At 42.9% G+C, this 14,716-nt stretch overlaps 1 long non-coding RNA gene across 1 annotated transcript; it reads left to right on the top strand.

Moving 5' to 3' along the window:
- Window positions 1–6,546: 6,546 nt before the first annotated feature.
- LOC101680298 lies at window positions 6,547–12,870 on the top strand. Its single transcript, XR_198424.2, has 3 exons — window positions 6,547–6,762; window positions 11,863–11,926; window positions 12,789–12,870. It is a non-coding gene; the product is annotated as an uncharacterized LOC101680298 (long non-coding RNA).
- Window positions 12,871–14,716: the final 1,846 nt, after the last annotated feature.

Genomic DNA, 14,716 nt, shown 5'->3' with positions numbered 1-14,716 from the left:
ACTTTTCCCCAGTCAAGGACTGAGAGGGACAATGTAAGTCAGGATGGTCAGCTTGGAAATGCAGCTGCCTAATCCAGCTCTCCTTGGGGAACGGTTCCAATTAATGACAGTGGGGCACACTGCAAACCGAAAGACAAAGCATGGCTTTCAGCTCTAGTCCATGGCATTCGGCTTGGTAGACTTTTCACGTGTGGTCTTCGCACTTACTTCAGCAGAACATGGAAGCCTAGTTCTCTATTTTCAGTCTCCTCAGCATGTAACTTCCTAGGCATTACTAAAAGGTAAGTAACTCTTCTAATTGCATGACAAAAAAATTCCACACAGCAACTGCTCCTAATAATATACTTACGGTTGGCCATTTCATTACCTGATAATTACCGGATCATTAGAGCAAATAATATATCCTTATGGGATAAACTTATGGCAGTAATTTCAGAGAAAAGAATAGGAAAGCACTCTTGCAGTCTCCAGTAGGCAATGTGTAGAATTAGCTATAGAAGGAAAGGAATATAAATGTACTTTTTAAAAGTAAACAGCAATACGATAATATTTATAGTAATTTCTGGATCATGAAGTCAGAGAGGAAATGGCTGGACGGACAGAGCCCAGCCCCCTCATTTTACAGGTAAGAACAAGGAAGGAGGCTACCAGAGTGAAGTGAGCTCAGCAGGCTCACAGAGCTAATATTATAAGTACAGTCCATGCGACAATGGGTTTCTATCCCTTATCACAGAGCTCTTTCTTTTTAATGAAAATAATCCCCTAAATGCAACACAGATTTGATTTTTAAAATCTTCACTAACTGAAATATTCAGGAAATGCCAAGAACTAGTTAATTGGATTTTCTAATTAAGCTAGATTTAACTAGTGGTTTAACCCCAAACTAATCTTTCGGAGTTTTAGAGTGGCTGGAGAGCCCAGATTTAGCCTGTCAAGTCTCTTGCCCTGGTTTCTGGCAGTGACCTCACCCACCACTCCACCTGGCTCACTCCTCCTCATCTTCCAGACAGCAATTTAAATACCTTTTTTCAACCAAGTCTTTCCTACATTCCAGATTAGACAAGCTCTCCCAATTATATGTTCCTAAAGCTCTACCTCCCATTGTGAAATCACCACCTTTTTCTATTTACTTAAGATTTCTTTTTCCCCTCAAGACCGGTTCTCAGACTTGACCATGCATCAGAATCCACGGGAGGGCTGGTTAAAAATACAGAGTCCTGGGCCTTACTCTGCAAGTTCTTAGATCCCATATGGGATGGGGCCTGAGAACTCGCATTTCTAAAAGTTCCAAGGCGATGCTGATGATCCAGAGACCACACTTTACAATCCACTAAGTTGCATTATCAGACTCATGAAGGCAGGAGGGACTGGGTTTTACTCATTGTTCTATCCCTAGTGCCTAGCACCATGCCTGGCACATAGCTGGTTGTAAGGAGAGACGAGGTAAGTGAACAATTTTCTTCACTAGGGCAAAAAGTTATGGCTCCGAAAGTTGAATAGAACATTAAGCAAAGCTAGGTGAAGGGTACATAGGAACTCTACCATATCATTATCATTTTTCTATACATCTAAGATTATTCCAAAATAAAAAGTTACATATGTATATGGATACATATACATGTACGTATGTTAGGCAATGAACAACAGAATCTTAATGTATATCGGGCATGAACATTGGGTGAAAGCTGAGACATTTCCTTTCCCATTCAGTCTGATAGCTTGTCTTGGGCTTCTCTTGCTGGAGATTGCTGCCCACGGTCAAGTGCTCAATAACAACATTCCAAGGTGGCTGCTAGTAAACCGCTCTGTCGGTCCTTTCCCTGTAATCGTGGCAGACGCATCTGACTTCAACTCCCCTGCACCGAATGAACACACATGCATTTGGATGATGCTTTCCCTCTTTCAGTGTAAGCGTCTTCGTCACAGCAAATGACTTCTGAAGGGCCCTTTGAGAGCATGCTGGGCCTGCTGGATGCCAAAGCTGAGACAGCCACCCCCTTCTGGATGACTTACAGGCTCCAGGAAGGCCCCTTGGCCCCCAAATATCCCCAATCCTGCCTTCGGCCTGGAATTTCCACCGGATGAGAAAAAAGCCTCGATTTTCAAGCCTTGTGTCTCCACAAGACTACTGTGACAGTAGTAGTAGCCAGTGTGGTAGCACTTTCAAGTATTGGCCACTATTTCAGCCCAGCTGAAATTATCAGATCAATGGCCTAGATGGCAGCCAGCCTCAGGATCCGTGTTTAGGAAGGAGGACTGAACGAAGCAGACCTACGTATGGAACCTCAGGGCAAAGGGCACCCATGGAGACTGGGGTACCTGGGGGGAGGCCTGCAAAAGGTCCTAGAAGGGAGGAAGCAGCAGCTAAATGGTGAACAGCTGGTTGCCGACCAGCCCTGGACCCACCGCGCACTTTTGCTGGAATTCATACACAGTAACAGTATGACCCTTGCTTTCTCATTTTCACTGGGCTGCTCTAACAAAATACCACAGACCAGGTGGTTTATCAACAATAAACATGGATTTCTCACAGTTCTGAAAGGTTGAAGTCTGAGATCAAGATGCCAGCATGGCCAGGCTCTCTGCCTGATGAAAGACCACTTCCCCTGAGGCCTCTTTCCTCAGGGCGTGAAAGAGGGGTGGCTCAGTGGGTTAAGCCTCTGCCTTCGGCTCAGGTCATGATCTCAGGGTCCTGGGATTGAGCCCTGCATCGGGCTCTCTGCTCAGTGGGGAGCCTGCTTCCCCCTCTTTCTGCCTGCCTCTCTGCATGCTTGTGATCTCTGTGTGTCAAATAAATAAATAAAATCTTAAAAAAAAAAAAAAAAAAAAAAAGAAAGAAAGAAAGAAAGAAAAAGTAGAATGGTAGTTGCCCAGGGATGAGGTTCAGAAGAAATAAGGAGATGTTCATCAGTGAGTATAAATTTTCATGATGGACATTGGGGAGGGTATGTGTTATAATGAGCAGTGGGTAATATATAAGATTGATGAATCACTGACCTCTACCTATGAAACGAGTAATACAATGACTAAATTTTTTTCTAAAAAGTACAAACTTTCAGGAAGAAGATGAGTAAGTTGTGGAGATCTAATATACAGCCTGGTGATTATACAATACTGTATCTTATATGCGAAAGTTGCTAAGAGAGTAGATCTTAAATGTTCTTGCCACAAAAAAAAAAAAAAAGTGGTAATAATGCGGCATGATGGAGGGGTTAGCTAATGCAATGGTGGTCATCGTTTTGCAATATATAAATCAAATCAACACATCGCACACCTTAAACTTACAACATGTTTTAAGACAATTATATCTCCAGAAAGCTGCAGAAAAAACATTACTGCCTTTCAGTTGAAGATCTATTCATTCATTCAAAAACTTCTGTTCTAGAAATGAAGGACAGAGTAATAAACAAGAAAGGAAAATACGGAGACTTCAAGGAAAATACAATTGATAAGTACAAGTAAGTAAAACAAGAGGACTACAGATGGTGATGCAGGCAGGCTAATAAGAAAATAAGATTCATGATGAATGGGTTGGGGAGAGGGGTGCTTGAGGAGAAGGGATTAGGCAGAGGCCTCTCTGAGGAGCTGGCATATTTAAGGCTGACTGTGACTGCTAAGCAGCCAGTCATATGAAGACTTTAGGAAAGGACGCATCAGGTGGATATCAAATGACCAAGGTCAAGAGGTGCAAAGGGGTGTGGCTTGCTGGAGGACCAGAATGAAGACCAGCTTGGCTGGGCCTGGTGTGCAAAGAGTGTAGCAATGGCAAAGCAGACTGGTGAAGTGTGAGTGCCATTCAAAATGCAAAAAGAAGATACTGGACAGTTTGAAGTAGGGCACTGATAGAATTTTATTTTATTTTTTTTAATCACTTTAGCTGTTGTGGAGGAAATGAAATGTAGGCAGAAGCAGAAGAGCAAAAGGCCACTTAGGATGTTTTAGGATACCCAGATAAGACACGGTAATAACGCTGATGAAAGAAGAGGGCAACTGGGAAAATGGGCCAACCTACAACAAGTTCAAGAAGCTCAACCCCAGTGGCTTAGATTCCCAGGAGGTAAGGAGAAAAAGGGAAAACCTCAGTTTGGGTCTAGAACCTAGCAGTTTAGTTTGAGCAAGCCGGTAGGGAAGACACAGAGAAAAGGAAATTAGGGAAGAAAAAAAAAGAAAGAAGTCTGCCCTGGACATTTAGGTTTGAGATTCCTATGAAACATGTAAGCTGATCACTGTGTAGAATAGGAAATACAAAAATTTAAAGCTCAGAGGAGAGGATAGGTCAAAGGTATATATTTGGAATTATCAAAATTCAGACACTGTCTAAAGCCAGGGGACTGGAGGAGAAACTCTGTACAGAATGTGTAGAGAGATGTAGAAAGAGCTCCAGACAAAACCCTGAGGAGGAAAAGCCACCCAAGAAAAATGAGGAGGAATGGCCGAAAGACTGTGGCACAGCAGAGACCAAGACAGGAATGAATCAAGAAGGAGAGAATTCAAAGATGCTGAGAAGGTGCCAAGATGAAGACAGAAAAGGGCCTGCTAGGCTTGGCCTCAGGAAGTTCAAGACAATGTCCAGTTTCATGGACCTGGTAAACCCAGAAATCCACCTGCAGGCAGCTAAAGGAGGAATAGGACACAGGAAGAGGAAACAGCAAATGCAACGGACTCATAATATGTTTGCAATAAAAGAGAGAATTGGAATAGTGTGGAAGCTGGAGGAGGACGTGGCCGGAGGCAGGCTGTTTGTTTTGAAGAAGCGTGAAAGCCAGAGCTCATTCGTATGCTGCCATGAGCAAGCCAGTAAAGAGAGAAAGTGATGCAGGAGAGAGAAGTTCAAGGTGAAAAGGGGCTGGACCCTAAAGCATTCACAGAGATGTCAGCCTTCAAAAGAGAGCAGCAGGAACACTCCTTCCAGGTGAACACAGTAAAACAAGGTGGGTGGGTCATGAAGCCCATGGGTTTGACGGATGGGTCATGAATGACATCATGGAGACTTCCAAAGGCTTTTTTTAAAACAGCCTTACTCTTGGTGTTCCAAGAGGTCATGACTATATAAACTAGGATCGCAAAACACAGAAATAGAATTGTTTTTTCCATCGCTAAAAGACTTCTAAGGTCAAATAATCCAGAGCCTGCCTTGCTCACAAAAGAGGTCCAAAGGAGTCGACTTGTTGGGGACACACAGCTTCTTAGTAACATGGAAGAGAACAGAAACCAGGTTATTTGAATTTTCATCTTTTTGTAAAACAAGCTGTTCCACTCTGTCTTGTACTCTCATAGAATGAAAAGTTATCTCAATACATCGCAAACAGTTAACATACCAACTTATGTTCCAGATTTTTCCCACCTTCCTGCTATATAGATTATCTGGAATTAACCTTGGCACATAAATGCACCAAACGATGCAGCTGTGAAGGCTTAGGAGGGGACACCAAAACAGACAACCTGCAGAAGGTCTCCATTAGGTCTCCAATGCTACCATCTCAATAAGGGGTATTTGGATATTTATGGAGTTATTCAGAATGAAATACTGCCATGGCAGATTTCCCCCCAGACAGCCTCTCCACATACTCCGTAATCACAGTACTGAAAATGTTTGGCTTGAGGAAGAAAATGGGTTGGAAATGCAAGCCATGACATGAGGCAAAGCTTACCACCAGAAAAAGAAAATGGCCTCTTGATCTTTTCAAACTGGGGGACATTTTTCCCACCAGTAACAGAGCAAACCAGCAAGTTGAGCAGCTCAAGCTAAAGTGAGGGTTGAATAGATCCTTAGCTCAACTCACTGATGGTTACTAGAAGGGAGGTGAGTGGGGGGTGGGTAAAGGAGGTGGTGGAGATTAAGGGTTATACTTGTCATGATGAGCACCAGGTGGTGTATGGAAGTGTTGAATCACTCTATTGTACACCTGAAACTCATATTACACTGTATGTTAACTAACTGGAATTTAAATAAAAACTTTCTTTAAAAAAGTGAGGGGTTGACACTTTCTATTCTTGGTTTTTTGCAGAGCACCTGGTATACAGAAAAGCTCAAAAAATATTTGGCATTATGCTGAGTGACAAAAGCCAATCTCTGAAGTTTATAGGCAGTATGGTTTCATTTATAGAACATGCTCAAAAATGACAGAATTATGGAGATGGAGAGATTAATAGCAGCCTGGGCTTAGGGATGGGTGTGGGGAGAGAAGGCAATATGAAAGTATAGCCCAAGGGAGTTCCTATGCAGTGAGGGAAGCATCCTGTCTCTTCACTGTGGTAGTGATTACCTAAACCTAGACATATGATAACATGGCATAAGCCAGAGAGACAGACAAACAGAGACAGATCTGCAGAGACAGACAGCAAGCATTTAACAAAACTGGTGCATCTGAATAAAGATTATACAGTGTCTCTTTTCTGGGTTTCAATGTACTGCAGTTACAGAAGATGTTACCATCAGGGAAAGCAGACTGGAGTACACAGGTCTTTACCATACTTTTTTTTTTTTTTAAGCTTCCTATATGCCTACAACTATTTAATGATGAGGAGTTTTACAGAATAACCGAGTTTCATCTTCGGTGACAGGTATTTTGATGCTCCCCATTGAACACTGGAGAAAATGGAGTCTCAGGTGTTGCATAGTGGTTTAATAGATGAACCTCTGGAGCCAAAGTACTAGACACCAGCTCCACAACCACTTGCCAGCCTTTTAACTAGAAAAAGAAGGGCATCTAGCCATTTGCAAACACATGGATACCCCTTGAGAGTATTCTGCTAGATAAGGTAAGTCTGACAGATAAAGACACATACTGGGTGAAATCACTTCTATGTGGAATCTTAAAAGGTCAGATTTGTAAAAACAAAGTAAAATGGTGATTTTACTGGTGACTGGTGATTTTACTGGTGATTTTACCAGGGGCTGGGGGTAGGAAGGATAAAACACATTGTTTAAGAATACTAACTTGCAAGGCATGTGGGTGTCTCAGTCGGTTGAGCATCTGATTCTGGATTTCGGCTCAGGTTGGGATCTCAGGGTACTGAGATCGAGCCCCCCAGTATGCTCTGCACTCAGCACGGCATCTCTCCCTCTCTCCGGCTACCCCTTCCCCTGCTCCCTTGCTCTCACTCACTCACTCAAATCAATCAACCAACCAATCAAAAAATGTATGTATTATATATGTATGTACATACAAATAAGAATACTAATCTGCAACAAGTAGCAAGTAAGTCCTAGAGATCAGATGCACAGTATAGTCAATATAGACAACAAAACTGAATTGTAAGCCAACTTTCTAAGAGCCTAAAACTTAATTATTTAACCACTTGTGGAATGGAATAGTTAATTATTGCTACAATGGCCAATATATTACAATATACAACTGTATCAGATTAAGATGTCAACCTTCAAATTATACAATGTTATATATCAAATATACTTCATCAAAAGGAAAAAGGACTTTGCACAACTGACATTTTTTGTGATTCAGGCTCCTTCCTACAAAATGGAGACAGGACATATTTAGCTCAAGCCACAAGGCCTAGGATATCAATTCATCAGTAAATGTTAGAGGTTATGATTATTATTAAAAGTCACCCAGAATAGAAAAGGAGCAGAAATTCAAAAGTTGGTTTGATTCCTAAGCTTTGTTCTTAATTACCATACTGCCTCCTTTCTGAATGGCAGATGAAAACATGGATGAACACAGTTCCCCGACTCCATCCCTCTGCCCCATACACATAGGCCTACTTCCCTTCTGCAAGTCTATACATCACCTCCACACTAGCTTCCTAGAGTTACTGTAACAAAGTGGCACAAACAAACGGTTAACTTAAACCAACAGAAATTCATTCTTTCCCAGTTATAAAGTCTACAAGTCTGAAAACAGGGTGTTGGCAGGGCCACTCTCCCTCCAAGACCCAGAGGGTAAAGTCCTTCCTTGACTCTCCCAAGCTCCCTCCCTTCCTTGCCTCATCAGTCCCTGGCCTTCCTTGGCCTGCAGCTACACGCCTCCAGTCTCCGCTTCCTTCACTCCCACGTGGTCATCTCCTTATGGACACAAAGGATATTGGACCAAGGCCCACCTTAGTTCCAGTGTGACCTCAACTTTCATCTCCATTATGCCTGTAAAGACCCTTTTTCCAAATAAAGTCACACTCACAGGTACTAGGAGTTGGGGCTTCAACTTACCTTTTTAGGGGACACAACATGGAAGAACCTCCCAGATGGTTTCCAAAGCCATCCCAGACCCCGTGTGCCCTTGTCCCCTTTCTTTTTGCACAGACACCTCCCGTGCTCCATCCTCCTCCATTCAACACAAGCTTTTTGCAGTCCACTATTTATTAAAACATGGAGAGAGTCCACAGGCATTTTCAGCACAGATGGGCATTTCTCTTCAAGAGCAAGTTCAGCTTTTTAGCACAAAATCCACAAGCACAGGGGGCACTGTGCCCTGTTTTTATTTCAAGCTGCTTAAGTGATCATTTATGGCAGGACATAAAAATTATCACTGTTTTGAAACAGACACTAGGCTGGTATTCTAGGTAATATACCTCTGGGCCAAGTCATTATTTTTCACAAGCTTTAATTATCAGAATGGGCACACTATTATTTATTAAATCCTCTGCACTCCATAGAACAGTATCTGAATAGGATGAACACCATCTCTTTTCCCAGCTGTGCTCAGTTTAAACAGATTCTTCTCACTTTCTCTCAATGCTGACCAAGTAATGAGATCAAGAACAAGATCTGGAACAACATGTATACACACAGGACACTGCATCCTAGTGCCTGTGGCCAAGTATGCGTGCCTCAGAATGAGAGCATCCGGATTCCAATCCTGGCTCTGCTTCTATCAGCTGTGAGATTTGGGGCATGCAGCCAGAAACCAGTTTCTGGTTTCATGGATATGGCAAATCTCCTGGGGTTTGTCTACAGCCGAAGTGGCATCAGAACTGATGTTCATGTTTTATTCTTCAAGTTCAGAAACTTTTAAAGAAAGAAATGAGATGTGTCCTCAGAGAGCCGGCTCATTTCCCTTTTCCAAGATCTATAAACAAGCATTCCTTGCCCACTCTCTCTTCTCCAATTCAGAAACCAACTCAGCTCCTCCCCTCCAAGTGGCAGAGGGCAGCTGCTCCAGAGAGGAAAAAAAAGTCATGTTCCCGTAACCTGCTACAATTTACCAAGCATTTTCAACTCTTGAGAGGGTCACAGTCATCTGAGAGGGTGACATTATTGTTACTCTGTTCACGTACTTATAGGAGTCCACAGTTTAAGTGTTTATGGGAGGGAGGCTGTGTGTAGAATGATTCCAAGCATAGCCTCTGGCATGATTTTGTTTGGGCTCAAATCCCAGTCTATTTAACCTCTTAGTGACTCAGCTGCCTCATCTGTAATAGGGGAATAATATTAGTACCAACTCCATCTTATAAAATGGGGATCTTACCAACCTCATGGGGTTATGATGAGGACTAAAGGAGGTAATATGTGGAAAGTGATTCGATCATTACCTGACTCATAATCACTGCTGTGAGTTAATTCATAATAACTGCTATGTAAGTGTCTGTTAAACAAATGAACACAAACATGGTACGCTCTCAATAAATATTAGCCCGTAATGCCTATTACTGGCCATCTCAGTGATTAGCAAATTATGGCCCACAGGACAAATCTGGTTCTCTACCTATCTAAATAAAGTTTTATTGGAACGCATCCATGTCCATTCATTCACATATCCTATAAGGCTACTTTCCAGCTCTAGGAGCAGAGTCAAATGGCTGTCACAGATACCCCATGCCCCACAAAGCCTCAACTATTCACTGTCTGGCCCTTTAAGATGTTTGCTGAGCTCTGGTCTCTCATCTCTTTCAGGACAAGATTGGGCTTTGTTTGTTTGTTTGTTTTTTTAAATATATATATATAATTTTTTGTTTTTTATTAACATATAATGTATTATTAGTCCCAGGGGTACAGGTCTGTGAATCGTCAGGTTTTCACACTTCACAGCACTCACCATAGCACATATCTTCCCCAATGTCCATAACCCCACCACCTTTTCCCTAACCCCTCTCCCCCTGGCAACCCTCAGTTTATTTTTTGAGATTAAGAGTCTCTTATGGTTTGTCTCCCTCTCGATCCCATTGTGTTTCATTTATTCCTTTCATCCCCCCAAACCCCCCCCCACGTTGCCTCTCAACTTCCTCATACCAGAGAAATCATATGATAATTGTCTTTCTCTAATTGACTTACTTCACTAAGCGTAATACTCTCTAGTTCCATGCACATTGTCACAAATGGCAAGATTTCATTTCTTTTGATGGCTGCATAGTATTCCATTGTATATATATACTCCACCTCTTCTTTATCCATTCATCTGTTGATGGACATCTAGGTTCTTTCCATGGTTTGGCTATTGTGGACATTGCTGCTATAAACATTTGGGGGCATGTGCCCCTTCAAATTACTATATTTGTATCTTTAGGGTAAATACCCAGTAGTGTGATTGCTGGGTTGTAGCGTAGATCTATTTTCAACTTTCTGAGGAACCTCCATGCTGTTTTCCAGAGTGGTTGCACCAGCTTGCATTCCCACCAACAGTGTAGGAGGGTTCCCCTTTCTCTGCATCCTCACCAGCATCTGTCGTTTCCTGACTTGTTAATTTTAGCCATTCTGACTGGTATGAGGTAGTGTCTCACTGTGGTTTTGATTTGTATTTGATTGGGCTTTGTTTTATTCATCATTTTATTCCCAGCGTCTAGCACAGTTTCTAGCATGCAGCAGATGTTCTGTATTTGTGTCAACAATGAAGAAATAACTGAAGCCCTATGTCACACTTCAGGACATAAGGAATAGTAACTGCCATTACTAAGCACTTGCCACGAGTTGGCCACCATGCCAAGTGCTTTGTCTTGTGAAGCCATTTTACCCTCACATCAAATCTTGGACCCAGGTACCATTATCATCTCAGCTTGGGTCAGGAGGAAACTCAAGCTGAGAAGGTAGAGAAGCACACGGAGACTCAGCTGATCAGGGACCCTGCAGAAACTCCAACACTGATTTTCTTACTCAAAATCCCATGTTCGCATGTTACTACCTGTCCAGGAGTTAACCGCTGGAAAAAAAACAAGTCCTTGATTTCCCTGTGGCTCTATGCTTCAAACTGTATTTGGTATCCCTTCAACAAAAACCCTTGTGTTCCCTGATACAAATATCCAGGATCAACGACCATATAAAAGTCCGCCAAATTTACCTTAAAGCTCCAGGGTTTACATGAGCCCCCACCTCACCAACCCTGCCAGTTGCAAAGTAACAAGACTCATCTCACCAGCATTTGTCTTCTCAACGACAAGATGCAAATCCAGAAATGACTGTTCCAGTGGATCAGATCAGTTGGATTTTTCAACTCGTGAGCTGCACCAGACCTCTAGCAATGGTTTTTGTGTTGGGCAAACGAACAGTGTGAATGTCTGACATCTTAGAGATCAAACCAGAAATTTATTCTGATGAGTAATTTGAGGTCTATTTTATGTTTTGCACGTATGTTTAACCCAAGTCTTGCCTGCAGATAGATTTGCGACCTGTACTGGACCTATTTTATGCTTCTCCCTAGATTTGCTCATCCCCAGCACCCTCCTCAGAGCCCAGCCCCGTGCTTCATGCATGATGCAGCCTGCTGCTCCTCTCACCTCTTCCCCTCGCAATGCCAGGTGTCTCAGCCTCCCCCAGGTGGAAACAGGCTAAATTCTGGAGACACCTTTACAAGATAATCACCAAGGACTACCCGCTAGCCAGCATTCAACTGTAATGTGGTTAGCCTGTTACTGTAGCATAACCCGGCATTAGCCTGACTAAATCCATTGTCATTTCTCTTTCCACTCTGGCAGGAGTTTGAGACTCCCTCAGCCCTCCACTATCCCCATGAGACAAACCAGAACATGCTGCGCCATGGTGAGTAACCATGCCCTGGGATATTAGAAGGGTGGGTGGGAACAGCCCCATAATGTCTCAGGAATAAGGAATTTATCTTGTTTAGTGGCAAGCTCACCCCTTAAATTAGGTTGAGTTTCCCCAGAAGCACACCTGAGGCAAGGATTCAAATGCATGAGCTCATTTGGGAAGCACTGTCATGGGGAAGACACATGAGATGGGGACAAGGAACAACACCAATTAAAGCTGTGTTCGAAGCAAGTTACCACTGTGGGCACTGGGAGCTCAGGTTCCTTGGAGAGCTCTGGGAGACAGGGTGAAATATGCCTCAGACTTTTCCAGCCAAGAAGCAGGGGACCCGGGGCACCAGAGTGGCTCAGTCGTTTAGGTGTCTTCATCACCTCAGGTCATGATCCCAGGGTCCTGGATCAAGTCCCACATTGGGCTCCCTGCTCAGCAGGGAGCCTGCTTCACCTCCTGCCTCTCCATCCTGCTCATGCATTCACTCTCTCCCCCCACTTACAAAAATAAATTTAAAAAAATAAAAAAATAAAAAGGAGGGAGTACCTGTAGCTCTTATTCACCAGCTCTCTCCAACTGCCTTTAGTCGAAGAATGCTCTGGGATATCCCTCCAGCATTGTCAGCTCACTGTGCCCCCACCCAACACACACACACACACACACACACACACAGACACCAGACTCAACAACAAAAAAGTCCTTCAGGCAGAGGCACAGGTGTGCATAGGTAGCCACATGGATCCTGTTAGAACTGGGAACCAAGAGTATGTGTATATGAGGCACACACCACATCAACCACACCCTCTAAATCCAAATTAATGCCAAACTCAGACTCACACTAACAAGCTATGTTCTCCCCTAGGCAGGACATACTGTGTCCCTTTGTTCCAAATGACCTCAACAACTCAAATTCCCTATCACAAATATATGAAGTCGTGAAAAGGTAATTAACTCCTATCTAATGTCTACACATCGATGTGGTGACGCTCACCTCACTTCTCAGCCTGAGACATTCATGGTGGGTTGAAAAGCCCAGGCTACTGGCTACTCCACAAGTGTTTCCTAACTAAACCCTTTTGGTCCAGATTTCTTGGCATAATGTGGCCTTCAGCAGAGCTGAGGTGTCCTGAGGAAAAGCTATTCCTGGGAAGCAGCATGAATGTAATCAACAGCACTCCATTTTCTGTTCTGAGAGTCCTCTCTCAACACGTCCCCATTTCTGTAATGAACTGCCTAATCTTGGACATTTTCCCCATGGAGAAGTGATTAAGTCTGTCACCATTATTGTAGGGGCGTCTCAATCCCATTAAAATGACCCCACTGCTGCTGTTCATTCACAGGCCACTGCAACTATTTGCTGAGGCCCTGTGGGTTGAAAAGGCCAACTGAGATCACCTTACCTTTCTTTCCTACACCTGAGGAAACTTAGGAATGTTCTGGAGAAGTGTAGGAGTCAAAGTTCTTTTAACACTGATACTGGGTTGGCTGAGGGAGGGGCTAAGAGTTAGATGGAAATTTCAGCACCAACTTTAGTTTTAATGAGACAACTATTTGAACTCCACTAACTCCTCCAGCTCAGCGAGTCAGCAATGAATGCATAGAAGTGTCATTTTTTTTCCACAATGTGGATATCCAAGGTGACATTGAGATGGCTCCTGTATTTTTTAACTAGGTAATTTAAACCAAAAAAAAAATTGATTATTTGTGAGGGTAGGAGCATGTCTTATTAAGTACCAGTGCTGAGAATTACCATCAATTCACAGATGCTGGACCAGCCCATATTGGAGAGCCATACGGATGACATTACTAGAACAGGCACTAATATAGAGTTTAATTTTAGATAAAATTGTCTCCTGGTTTTATTAAAAGGGGGGGTTAATGATCTAATTATTTGGAAATAGGTCAGTTAATTTAATTCTGCTGCATACAGAAAGGAAGATTCAAGGGAAGAGGACATGATTAATAAACCCCTACCAGGCAGAGAAGCCAGCCAAGTGTCCAAGCCATGTGAGTTATGTTTCCTTGACAGCTTTGGATTATTATGAAAACAATTGCCAAGACATAAACTAATATTCAGAAGCAGTTGCCAGATAATATGTGTCTTTCCAATGGGTAGAGTATCCCATGAAAAGCCCTCTTGACAGAGCCACTCTCTTCCAGGGCTGATTTACAGAACATCATTCCCAGGAAAAAGCAGTTAAGTTTAATTTATAGTAACCCAGGGCTAACAAAGGAAGTGGAGTCAGCAGATAGCTGGCATGAGAGTGAAAGATGAGCTCAGCTCTGCATGTAAATCTTTCTCTGTTTTATTAACTATCAGACATCAAAGACAACCAGCTTCCCAGCTACTTATTAGTACTTTGCCCCTCTATCAAAATGACATTAGCCATCCAACTCTTAGATGATACAGTGTACCCTGTCCTTGCTGAAAGGGACTTGAAACATCATCCAGCACAACTCTTCGGGAAAAGCGAGGGTCAAGATGATCAAGTTGCCACCTGAGATTAAATCAGATAGTATGTAACTAAGGAGAACTAGAACTCCAAGACCCTACCTTTGGCGTTAGGCTCTTTCCACCACTTCCTCTGGCAAAGAGCTCTGGATTTCTTTTTGCTACTGTTACTAACCACTCCAGACTGGATAAACTGTAACAACTGCTTAGCCAGATCTCCAGCCATGGGTCAATTAGGTACATTCAGAAGCTTCCTTAATAATGCACAGATCACCTGGGAGTTATGGGCACACTGAAGAAGTAACTGACTAAGCAAAGTCCTTGTGAAATAAACTTCC

The sequence above is a fragment of the Mustela putorius genome, unplaced genomic scaffold (genome assembly GCF_011764305.1).
Source record: "Mustela putorius furo isolate JIRA1106 unplaced genomic scaffold, ASM1176430v1.1 tig00003850_pilon_pilon_pilon, whole genome shotgun sequence".
Taxonomy (NCBI): Eukaryota; Metazoa; Chordata; class Mammalia; order Carnivora; family Mustelidae; genus Mustela; species Mustela putorius.
Note: the sequence above shows the minus strand (reverse complement) of the source record. Positions and strands in the feature narration are given on the sequence as shown.